Source organism: Fistularia commersonii, chromosome 26, assembly GCF_037954325.1.
Source record: "Fistularia commersonii isolate RoL2024-O1a breed Wild chromosome 26, RoL_Fcom_v1.0, whole genome shotgun sequence".
NCBI classification, from domain to species: Eukaryota; Metazoa; Chordata; class Actinopteri; order Syngnathiformes; family Fistulariidae; genus Fistularia; species Fistularia commersonii.
In genome coordinates this window covers 6,855,223-6,868,065 of record NC_141309.1, presented here as the reverse complement: position 1 = coordinate 6,868,065, position 12,843 = coordinate 6,855,223, and the positions used below count along the sequence as shown (strand labels likewise).

The 12,843-nt window shown below is 47.3% G+C and overlaps 1 protein-coding gene across 1 annotated transcript in view; it reads left to right on the top strand.

The window, feature by feature from the left end:
* fam222aa (family with sequence similarity 222 member Aa) overlaps positions 1-12,843 on the top strand; it is a 45,287-nt gene that overhangs the window by 28,015 nt on the left and 4,429 nt on the right. The window lies entirely within an intron of this gene.

The following is a 12,843-nucleotide window of genomic DNA, read 5'->3' as shown; positions in this document are numbered from 1 at the left end:
CTACAGGTTTTCATATTCCTCTATTTATTTATTTATTTATTTATTTATTGATTAAATCATGACTTATTTATATGCAGGGCCCTGTGAAATGCTGTTTTCACCCTGGGCGTGCATGTTTGTGTCCTTTATCCTACCGGCCGACAGACACCACCCTCACTGACCACGCGGTGAGGTGGCCTGTGATTGGATCTGATTTCTGGCAGAACCGGAGTGTTTTTTGCTCCGTGAAAGACTGAATATTACACACACACACACACACACACACATAGTGATATTGAATAACGCAGCTGTTTCGATGTATTTATAGACGTCTGATTCGGTTTTAATAATGGCTCTATTTGACAAAATGAAAAACAAAACAGAAAAATTCAATTTTTTTTTTTCTTTTTCGATTCCACACGTGTAAGTGTGCAGCGGTGACCTTCCACGACCCCGGCCAGGAGGCCTGAGGTGCCAATCAGCAAGGAGTAGATCAGAAGTTCCCAGGAGGCCTGGTATCCCAGGTTCACACAGTGTCAGGTCAGGTTCAAACCACCTCCAGATTGATGGACAGAGACAACCTGGCCTTGTCACACACAGCCTCGGGACAGAACATAGAGGTTCACCTGGGGATTGCAGCTTTCCTAATCGCCCTGTTCCTCTGCAGAGAGGCTGCCAGAGCCATGAGGTTGCCTTGCTTTTAGCAGCTTCCCCTCCTAAGCTGCGCCTCCACTGTGAGGGGATTTATGCACATAATGACCTGCAGTCACCTCCTTTCCACTGTTGTCTGAGGTGTGATGAGAAACACAACAGTGGAATTAAACAACTGCATTAAATTACAGCGAAGCTACTGCCGACTGATGTGCGGCACAAAATTCCAAGTCAAATATTTAAATGCGCTCACAAGTAGCTGCAGAAATATCAACCTTTACTCGCCACCCCGGAGGTGAGGGACATAAAGCAGGAGTTGGGGGGTGCGAGGCGGTGGCAGAAAGCGCGAAAGGGAATCTGCATGAACTTGACCTTTTCCCACCGACTGAAGTAGCTCTTTTCTAACTCCCATTTGGAATTCTGCGCAGTGTCCGCCGAGACCGTCATTATTCCACAGACTGCGGCAGAGAAGCAGAGGTCATGAAGTATTTTTCATAGTCAAAGGTGATTGACAGCTATCCATGGCCTTCCTCCTCTCGGGTGCCTACTTACGAAATCTCATTTTGGGGATCGCCGGGTTTGAATGGGCACATGAAATGTGTCATTCTCGTTTTCATCATACCGGCATATTGCAAAATACAGAGTATTAATGGAGTTTCAATTGGTTTCAGAGGAGCAGCTTTCCCATATGGGTTTTAGTCTTTTCTCATGCATACTATAGCCTCCTCTGTCATGTTGGTGTCTCAGTGTTGGCACACAGAGGATCATTTCCGGCTGGTGGCACGGAGCCATGCCTTCCCTCTGCCCTCTGCCTTCTGCTGTGAACACGGGGGGGCAAAGCCATCTTACTGCCTCGGGAGGTGAGCTTGAGGAAGAGGGGCTCTGCTTTAGATTTTGTCACAGCACGACTTGGGTTGAAAAACAGGTTCTTGTTTCCAAAGCCTCCGAGCTGGCATTTGTGCGTCCCAGGTGCAAGGCATCGATACCCTCTGTCTTTGCCTGCCAAAGAGTTGGGGGGGGGAGATGTGAGCGAGCGTACAGAGAGTGTAGTCCTTTGCCGTCCCACAGGAAATGACACGCTGCCTGTGCCATCTCGGCTTTTTTTTTTTTTTTTTTTTCTCTCGAGCATGCGGACTGACTGAGAGAGGCATTCAGGAGGTGCCACACAGCGCTGGGCTGGTAAGACACTCTGGCCCTGTTCAGGCCCGGCATTAACATGCATCTTGAGTGACCTGATCAAAGCGGACAGCCCCTAAGTACGTCACTTCACACCTGCCTTTAGTCTGCAAACAAACGCGTTGATGGATTCGACTCACAATGATAGAGCTAGTTGTTTAGAACTGGCGGGAGACAACAGGGCTTCACCTGTAAAAAGGAAAAAAAACGCCAATACAGATCAAGTTTAATGCACTCCTCCGAATGAACCAGCCACGAGGCTCCATGTAATTATTAGACACACTTAGACGCTTCCCGCATTGCAGACAGAGTCATTACAGACACTTTTTTTTTTTTTTTAATAGTCGAACGAAAATAAATACATGTTTTTCCTCAACAGCCCCACTTAAAATAAGCCTTACCGGAAAATGGTCATGAAAAATGTCTTCTGGATTGATTGCCTTCTGGTTTTGGTGTGTTCGATGGACAATTGTGGGAGGGAAAAAAAAAATGCCATAATTTCCTCCACAAATATTGATATTTGATATTTGCCTGTTGCTATTTGAATTAACACAGGTTACAGAGAAGTGAACAAACTCGGTATCGTGTCGAAAGATACAATTTTTCAAATTTTCAAATGAACCAGATGAGTCCAACACAGATTCCGATTAAAGAAGAACTTAACGTGGGCCGAGTCAGAAATGGTCGAACACAGCAGACGGCTGTTTTTTGTGAACCCTCATCTGTATGGGGCCAGCGTGACGCTGCACACCTGCTCTTCCATGTAGTGAGGTGTCTCTGCCACATGAGCAACGAAACGCGTTTATGAAGGTTGCAAAACTACCGTTGCCTTCCGTTCATTTACATTTTTTTTTTTTTGACCAACCCTGATGTTTATGTGCCGTTTTATAATTGAACAGAAACCGTCGCGCGGTGCAAGACAACAAAAGGCAATATTTACTTTGTAATGGATTCCATTATTGCCTACGTTCATGTCAGAAATGACCGGCCAGACCTGTAAATCTGTTAATTTCCACTGTTGTGAGCAGTCTGAGCCCATTAACCTCTCAGCCGTGATTGAAATGCGTGGAGGGTGAATATCGATTGATGGGCTGTTGCTCAGGGTCTATATGTAAAGACTGCCATCAAGCACGGCGAGCGCGTCTGCGGACAAACAAGAGGGAGGCGGCGTGCGGTTTGGGGTTTTGTTGTCGAAACTGCACAAAATATCGAAAGACATCTTTAGGCGTGGCTTCTCATTCTGCTGTAAACGGCGTTGAGGCTTTCACAGCAGCGTGTGGTCAACTGCAAGCTGACCTTACCACGATGTCTTGAACCACGGTGGAGGGTTGGTTTGTGTATGCCTTCTATTCAGGGCCGTCTAAGAACCCAAAGCCGTATGACGGACATCTGTTTTGGAAGATCTCGCCGCGGTTTGACTCGCCGTGTCCTTTTCTTCGCGACGAAATATCGAGCTTTTCACGAGATCCGCTATTTCCTCTCTTCTCCGCAGCCCGGCGGATCTGTGAAATTACAGCATATAAAACAGAAATTGATTCGGGCTTTAAACAGCTCTTGAAAGGAAACATTTATAGTTTCGTCCTTGCTTCCGACAGTCCGCTGGCATTAAATCATTCAAAGTCGTCTTGTTTCATTTTACCTCCGCTCGCCCCCCACCCCCTCCCACCCCCCCACCCTTTCCTCCTCTCATTGGCATGTATGCTGCAGTTGAGTGCCTTGTTGTCTGTGCGGTGTTAAATATTAATTGGGAATCAGTGAACGACTTGTCTCTTAAATGATAGAACAGAAGGGCCCAGGCTTGCCTCGGGCAGCCTGGAGGCGCCTTTCTTCTTCCATTTACCTGCAGGCCTGCACACCAGCACATCCTGGGGTCTGACAGGCCTGCCCAGGCAAGGCACCTCCACCTCCCCTCCTTACTGTATCCCCCCCTTTCTCCGCTCCGCTTCCTTTCTTATCTTCGTATGTGCTTACGGTTCCTACCCCTGGGCTCCTTTACTCTGAGCCTGTGCGAGCGGGCGCGCGCGTTTGTGTTGCCGCCGTGTCTCAGAATGCTACCGGCTCCTGGATGTTACACGTAGCCCTCATGAAATAGCATTGCGGCGTAACATTTTCTCAGGACGGGGAGGTGCCTGCCATGAAGGCTTGTTGTTTCAGCCTAGGCTCGGTGCTCGGCATCGCCCCGCTCCCTCCGCGCTTGACGTAGTTTCCTGTGAAGGCCCCCCCCCCCCCCCCCCCCCCGGTTTGTTTCCCCTCACTTTAAGTCACGGAGGTGGAGCCAGCACGCCCGCGGCTGCCTCTGTTTGCACGACCCTTCGCCCGACCCTTCGCCCGACCCGTGGCCCGGCCGCCTCAGCGAAGGCGCCGCGCCGCTCTCACCAGGTTGTATTGTCAAGTGGGCGCATTGGGCGCAAAATAGAGAAACCTAGAGGAGGAGGAGGAGAGGGCAGCAGGGAGCGCGGGGATATAAATGGAGAGCGCAGGGGGTGGGGTTGACTCTGATGCCATAGGAATGAGTTCACAGGCTCATGAGCACAGGCCTAATCGCACATGACAATATCGGCTGGTGTGCCAGTCGCAACGCATAACCACCCTGCTGCTTGTGCTGACTCGGGGTATTTGCTGATAAAGCTCTGCTTTCTAGACCATGCTGTATGCACAATGAGGGTGGCCCAGGCAGGCCTGAGGGCTGGCTCATCGCCGGCAGCCCACGTACTGGGGGAAGAGGTCCCCTGTCTCTCGAAAGAACCATGCACTTCAAAACCCTTTGGCCAGACTTTATTACAGCAGTTTTTTTTTTGATGGCTGTATTCATATTTCCCTTTTTGTGTGTGTGTGTGTGTGTGGGGGGGAGGGGGTCACGTCGCCCATATAAGAATGATGAGTCCTAGAAAATGCATCCTGCCATGGGTGGACCATTCTGGTTCGGTGTGAACTATTTGCAGTTTGATATTTTCAATTTGTGAATCTGCTTTGTTTATTTTTGTTTGTTTTTTTTTCCTCATTATTACTTTTTCTTCAAATGGAATGCAATGTGTAGTGTCAAGTAAACACGTTGCTCCATTTCATTTGTGTTCGATTCAAGGGTGCCCCTCAGAGGGCCGGGCAGAGCCGCTGCTGGCCCGCATCCATTGGTGGTCCAGAGAGGACATAAACTACCCGGCGATGTTGTTTTTGAGGGACACTCATCTAGATCAACAGTAATTAACACGTGCTGCTTGAATCTACGGGATTCTTTGCTCCCTTTCACACATGGCTGGATTTCATCCACCGGACAAAACACACACACACACCCCACAAGCACACACGCACAATGCAACGAAGGTGCTCGCTAAGCACATCTGTTTCAAAAGTGATCCCCGCTAAAGATTCAAATATTTGTGCTTATAATATTATTCTTAATTCCTCGGTTTGTGCGCTACACGGGTGCCAGTGGCGTTAATGGGGCAGGAATGCAGGACGAGTGCTTTCCCACGCTGTTAGTTTTCTTCTGGCTGGCGTGTTTGAGACAAGGCTCTGGGCCTGCTAGGCACTGCTAATGCAGCCAGAGTGCAGACAAATGGAAAGTGACACTTGTGTGTGTAGAATGGTATTTGTGGTGACGCTTTGACTACAGATAATAAAGTGTTCACCCTGAGGTGATTTCTCCCAGCGAGCACCCCAGATGAAACTCACTTACTCGGAGAGGGAGACGGAAAAGACAGAAACGGCGGTGAAGAGACTAGACTGACAGTGAAGAGACTGACTAGACCGGACTGATACGATGGTCAGCATTATTAACCTTTTACAGATAGGTTGGCTAAGCTTTTGTGAATGATCCAAATTTTGAAAAATGTAAGATTCCTCTTTGTATGTACATCTTAAGGAAGCTATTATGATGTACAATAAATACATCCTTGGGGTATTTTGTATAATGAGTGTTTTTATTCTTACTCTATTTTATTTCTTAGAATAAATCTTGTGCTTTTAATTGACAATTTTTCATTAAAAAAAAGAAATCCGCCAGCCAGTAGATTTTATCCTTTTTTTTTTTTTTTTTTTAAACTACAATCCTCAGAATCAAAATCGGCCAAAATACTGGTATCAACAAGCTTCAGAGGAGAAGGAAGTAGTTGCTGCGCAGAGGAAATCGAGAGGATTGAAGAAGGAAGGTAAAGGCACATTAACAGAGAATTTCATCATTTGTGCTCGATGGGTCAGAGGTTGTGTAAGCCTCATGATGCATTGTTGTGTCAGAGAGCGTTAGGTGTCAGAGGTGAGATGATGCAGGGTTTGCGCCGCTCCAATTGTAGTTTTTTTAATGTTTATTGCACTCATTCGCCGTCTGTTTGACTGATGTCATTTCGATGATTAATGGTTACTCATATGTGGGTACGAGAGAAGAAAAGATGTCAGATTCAGATTCAGGCGGAGGGTAGAAATGGTTGAATCAGCTGTTTGCGTGTGTGCCTTGTGTGTGTGTGTGTGTGCGTGTGTGTGTGTGTATCTGCGCGGGCTTTTTGCCTGCCAGGCCATGTCCACAGAGGACTCCTTAAGGATCAATCAATTCTCAGTAATTTCCCCTACAGCCCATAAAAGCCAGGTCTGTCTAGAAGTAGCATGGGGTTGCTACATCAAACCAGCTAATTAATTTTCAAGGCCGATCCAGTGACATCTGGCTTTGGAGATAAATTCTACCGAGAAAATGTAAACATGACAGTCTCCTCGTATGTTTAGTCAGAGGAAACCTGTGTAACCCTAATTAGCACATTTGATCGGGTCCACTATCGTGTGGTGCAGATACCCGAGGTGATGGGGTGACATTCTTGCAGAGCTAATTGTAAGCAGGCCGACAGTCCTGTCAGAACTGGGACCTCAGCGGAAGCACTCTTGATTTTCCTTTTCTTTTTTTTATTCAGTACGAGTTATCTGCACCTGTGGACCTTCATCTCTGTCTCTGTTAATACTGTATTAGCGTGGACTTCGCCGCAGGCTATCCAAATGACCTCACGCTGAAAGTCTGTGTGAGGCGGAAGCTGAAATTAGGCTCTCAATTTGGTGTTTCTTCCGTGTGTGCGTGCAGGAAATAGATAGATTAAATCTGTGATGAGATTGGCTTTAATGAAAAGAAAGATTAGATTTGGGAGTTTTGTCAAAGTTTTTTTTTTTTTTTTTTTTTCTTTCCTCCCTCCTAATCTCGCCGAATGATTAAATCCATTTTTGATGTCGTGCCATGTCTGCATGCCTGTAAAGGATCAGCGCGCAGATTGCTTTAACGTTCTCATTATCTTTGCTATTTGTGAAACGTGCTGGCAGGTTAAGATCCCCGTGCGCGTAAAATCCCCGTATGTGGTCGCAGTATGGCATCTCCTTTTTTAAAAACCATTTCATTTATACTGAGATTGAATACATTTATTTGTTGCTATAATTTGTAAACAGAAGCACACGCATGGGTATCTGATGTATGCACCCAAACGGTTTCATTGTCGCTTTAATTCCCTCGTCCGTAGATATATGCAAGTCACGTATGTGGCTCGGGCGAAGGGAGCGACGAGTTTGGCGAGGACGCCACATATGCATGCGTTTGACAATTATGATGACACAAGCAGCTCCCCACGCCGACAGCTCTATCCTCAGAGAAATCATTGCAGTTTGATTTTTATCTTTGCAATTATAGATAGCAAAGGACTAACAAATAATTGCCCTGATCCTCCCCCTCGCCCCCCCCCCAACCCCCTTCTGCGATGTTGCACAGAAAAATCAACCTTGAGATGAGCAGGCGAAGACGAGTGTTCCTAAAAATGGCTTTTTCTGATATCAAGCGAGCAGCGGGAGTCCTCTCCCCTCACGTGTACTTGAATTGATTAGTACTTTGACTGAAGGCATATTCAACTTGTCTGCCCCCTGCAAGGCGGCTCTACCCTGTTGATCACCGGCTTATACATGTGCTCCCTCTGCTCCCCTGCTCCTCAGGAAGCTCCTGTGGGGCACCAAGGCTTTGATTGACTGGCTGCAGAGTCCACAGGACGCCTCTATTATTATCATCTCCACCTCGACAGAAGGGTGGGGGGCGCTTTGTCCAGGGGGTCTAGCCGACAGCCCCTGCTTTGTGTGCTCGATAGTCAATTAGAGACAGCGCACTGCCGGAGATGAGTGGGATGCAGGGTTAATTGCAGAGGACCAAACAGCTGGCTCTATCAGGCCCCATTGTGTTTGCAGCCGTTGTCACGGCAATTGAGGCCTGGCTGTAATCGCTGACTAATCAGCCCTGTGCCAGATGACACCTCCATTAGCACAAGGCAGGTATTGTTCAGGATGTGACGCCGCCTCTGGCTTATCCCTGCCCGCCTTGTCCTTTCGCCGCGGACCGACGGGGGCGCGGTGGGAACGGCGCAGACCCTCCCCTCCCCCCGGACCGATTCTGACGGGAGCTAAACAGTAGCCACAGGTCAAGGGTTCCTTCGTGAAACAATGCCAGCCATCGGCCGCGGCACATGTAACAGGGTCAAACTTGTTTTTCCCGGCTCGCAGTTCAACATTAGGGGACGTGAATAATTATCCGAGGCATGAATTACTAATTCGAGCTCAGTGATGTTCGGGACAAAGTGTCCGTTAGTGGTGGAATTCGGATGAAGGCTGTCCTGTTTTACAGATAGCAGCATCCCAGATAAGCCTCCGCAGGCTTTTTTGTAAACAAGAAACAAACGAACGGGAAAAAAGAAAACTTGTCAGGTTTAAGAAAAAAAAAAAAAAAAAAAAAAGAAGGGAAGGGAAGGGCTTGACATTTTTAGCTCTATACGCTGCAGACTGATTGGACGCATAATGAGTGCAGCTTTCAGTTTGTTGTCGGGCCGGAGCTGACCGTGTGGTTTCTTTCATCTCTCTGGTAATCTCTGCTCCCGTTGTTGGCTTCAACCTCATCACAGGCCGCTCTGTTTGTTTGCACAAAGTTAATGTGTTATGCACTCGTTGTTCTGTGAAATCTTAATTACAGTTCACCCAAACAGTCCTCTCCCTTCATCTAAACAAGCAATTTTCCTCCCGTCCCCCGGCTCGCCGACGGCGACGGTCAGGTGGGATCAAAGCGTGCCGTCGGTAGGAATAGCGGCTCGGCGGGAGCGAGGGTGAAAACCCCAGGCTTTTTGATGCATCGGATCATTTTACCTGACTAATAAGAAGAACCTTCTCCGACCCGCGCGTAATTTTAGAACACTTGGTACTCTAATAAATGAGAGCAAAGGCATTTCAGCCGGTTCCGACTCTTTCCTCTGCTTATTCATTTAAAACTCTAATTAAAATGCAAAGCATTCTCATGGTCCTCTGGATTTGGCGCTGCGCTCTCTCATACAGCGCCAGGCTCTATCTCCTCTCCGCTCCCCTGCAGCCCCTCCTCTTTCCACCTCACCTAACTCCCTGCTCTCATACTCCTTGTGATCAACACAATTTGACCTCTCACTTGAAAGAGGTGCACAGAATTTAATGGATTTTTTACAGTCTAATCTAACCAGTTCACTTTTTATTGCTGTTTTGTACCCAGCGGACCTCATCTTTACCAGGCCTCCACCTCCTCCTCCTCCTCCTCGACGTTTCACACCAAGAAAATGAGTTCATCAGAATTCAAAATGTACCGCTGGCTAATTAAAGGAGTGTTAATTGAGTGTTCAGAAGTGGGTACCCATTCACCAAATACACACACACACACACACACACACACACACACGTGTATACACAAAGCACACACGCAATCACGGTGACAGTGCCGGGGTACGCCAAGGACGTTGCACTCGGGGAGTTCCGTGCCAATCAAAAAATGTGGAGAAAGGAGATTGCCCGTCCCCCCCCGACGTCGGCCGGGATTTTTCTAGATCACATCGCGGCCCGCAGCTGGGTCCGGCTCCAGGCTGCCACGTTATCCGACGCCCGCGCCCGCTATCTCGGTCTGACCGCTCGAGAGTGTAACAGCGCGCAGATAGCCTCTCTCACGGCGTGCATCGTGCTAATGAGGGGTGGCATTTAGAGACGTGCTGCTCTGACACATGGGCATTGTGTGCCAGGCACTAGATTATTAAGGACGAAGGTCAGCCCATTAATTGCCTCCCTGCCATCTCCGCTCCCCGGCGCGTGATCTCTCCCCAACTAATGCATGTGTTTGTTGGAGCTTTTATCTCATCTCTTAGCAATTCAATCATGTGCTTGGTTTGTTTACATTCCTTTCAAGCGAACGTTTTTTTTTTTTTCATTAATTTTTTTTTTTTTTTTTTTTTTTGTCTCCCTCGCCCTTATTGTAAAAACCTGCGTCGTCCCAGGTTCGCCCGCTCGTTTCTCAATAAGCCGTTTCATGTGCTCGTGCACGCACGGTCTCCTGCAGGGGGGGGAAAAAAAAAGCATATTCTTCCGTCCTCGGGGGAAATAATTAATCCTTACAAGGCTGTCGCATGTTGAAATGAAGCGAGTGTGAAGCATTTAGCCCAGGAGGCATTGCAGGCTGTCGCCCGCACAGGCACCTGTTGTTGTCCCTGCCCTACATTTCTTGAGAGCGCGCCGAAGGAGAGGATAACAACATGCTCCACTGATGGCAAATGAGACACACAACTGCAGATGCAAGTGTGTGTGTTGTGTTGTTTGTTTTTTTTTTTTTGTTTTTTTTTTATCGTGGGTCTGCGGGTCCGCTCTCTCTCTTTGTTTCCGTACGACGTGTTTGCATGCACAGACGGAGCGTTCGCAGGTGCAAGTCCTCCCCCCCCCACCCCGACCGATCATACGCGGAGGTGAAGTCTCGCGCAGAGAAGGCAGCGCTCGCTGTCGAAAAAGGATGTTTATCAGCAATCGCCATCTCCTACGCTGCCGTTCTCAGCTCGCTATGAACCGCAGTAGCCGGAGGCGATAAGTCACAAAGTGCCAACCCCAAAAAAAAAAAAAAAAAAAAAAAAACCAGACTCTTTTCTTTAACCTCTGTGTTGCCACTTTTAGACCCACCGCTCTGGGTGGAGAGACGCCGCACATCAAACACACGGCGTGGACGAGAGCGAAATCGTTTTTTTGACCCCTTTTTTTTTTTTTTTTCTTTTTTTTTCGTGCGTGTAATCAACTTCACTCCAAAATGTATACCGTGGAACTTTTTCCTTTTTTTTTTTTTTTTTTTTTTTTTTTTTTTTTTTTTCTTCCTTAAGAGGAAACCGAAATCAGAAGCATCCAGATGCTCATTTGCCTCCTCCTCTTCTTCCTTTATGCCCGCGAGTTCTAATAACCGGAAGCCTTTGTGGAGCTGAGATGGGTTTTGTAGGCCTGAAAGGCCCCTAATCCCTGTGGCCTGTGAAGTGTGAAACCCTTTGATGCCAGGTTGGTTTGCCAAAGACTCTGCCTATTGACAAACAAGGGCCAAGCTGGGAAAAGAGAGAGCAAGAGAGACGGGGCTTTCTCCTCTCCGAAGCATTGCGGGCTCGGGCATGGAAAATATGGACTCAGTCAGTGAGAAGGAACAGAATTAGCCACCCTTTAATGAATTTCCTGGCTGTTTTTTTATAGTTTTTTTTTTTTTTTTTTTTTTTCCCTCTCCCTCATGTGCCAGTAATTAGGTGGAATGATGGACATATTGCAGCTGGGGGCTTGCAGGGGGCGGCAGGGCACAGGCCCCTTGATTTGCCTGAAAGCCAAGTATCTTTCCTCATTTAGACCATGTGATGATCAAAGATGTTTTTTTTTTTTCTTCTTTTCTTTTTTTTTTTTTTTTGCCCGCATGTAAAGAAGATCAGAAAAAAAAAAAATGTTGCCATTGCATTTGCATGTGGACCGGCAATACGCTTTGAAATGAGCATGTTTTTCTCTTCGGAGCAAATGAAATAAGTCTTCTGTCAGCCCCCCCCGCCGCCGCCGCCGCCCCGAACCCTCTCCCCCACTCGACTACAAGTCAGAACATCAAAGCAAATGGCAGTGGCGTCGCCAGGGAAGCGAAGCTTTGCGTCGGTAAGGTTGGTTAGATCTTCGATAGGCTGGCCTGGCACACTCGGCGCGGCCCATTAGGACGGCACCAGGTTTATGCTCGTGCTTACATTAGTATTAATCACACAAATTAGGCCGGGCTTTTGATGCATGTAGATGGTCTGATTCGGAAAGCTTTTTGTCTGCAGGATGAACCATCCCGCTCGGGCGGCGCGAGTCAAACTGTGTCTCCGCCGCAGCTAAAATCCCAATTTATTTCTCTCGCGATATGGATCTTGTAGATTTGATCACTTTCACAGTTGGAGACCCATAGGGTTGTCGAAATGAACTCCTCGCGCTATCTGTAATGGGAGCGATGAAATGAGAATTGTGACTATTTGGCTGTGGAGCCTCTTTTTAAAATGATTTTGTAATCGGAAAGGAAATGGAGTGAGCCCGAGTCACAGTCTGCTACCTGCAGACACCTCGGGTCGCCAGGACATTTGCTGACGACACCATTATGGCACTTAATTTTTGCGCGTTTTGTTAGCTCCTGCATAAAAATGTCATTTCTGAAGCGGTTGCATCTCATTTGTGGCAGCTGATACATTGCTTGTAAATTGAGTTCTTCTCCCAACCCCCCACACTTTTTGTTGCACCGAGCTAAGTAGCCATGAAATTGCCTGAATAATGTAGTTTAAATCCAATCTCACCGTGCCCCCTTACCTCCGTGCCCAACCCCCAAACAATGACACATGGCGAGGTTTTTTTAGAAATTGCCATTTTCCTGTTTGCCACCTCAATTCACAATGGCCAAGCCTTGGCTCATTGACCGAGGGCCATTTCTATTCTCACTCACCGCGTTTGCTGCTGAATTGAATTTTGGGATTGGAGTGGTTTCATATTGCAACCAGCACAGAGCATTTACATGAGCATTTCGTTCACCCGCTTTGTAACGAAGGTCCCTTTTTCTTTCTTTTTTTTCCGTCCCATTAAATATTGCAGTCAGACGAGAGCAAAGGGTTGCGGTGGTTTAAATAACGTTCTCTCCTTTTTTCATATATTTTTTTTTTCCATTTTTTTTTTTTTTGCATGTTTTTCTTTCTTTTCAAACATTTTCAAATCTATTCACGAAACCAATTG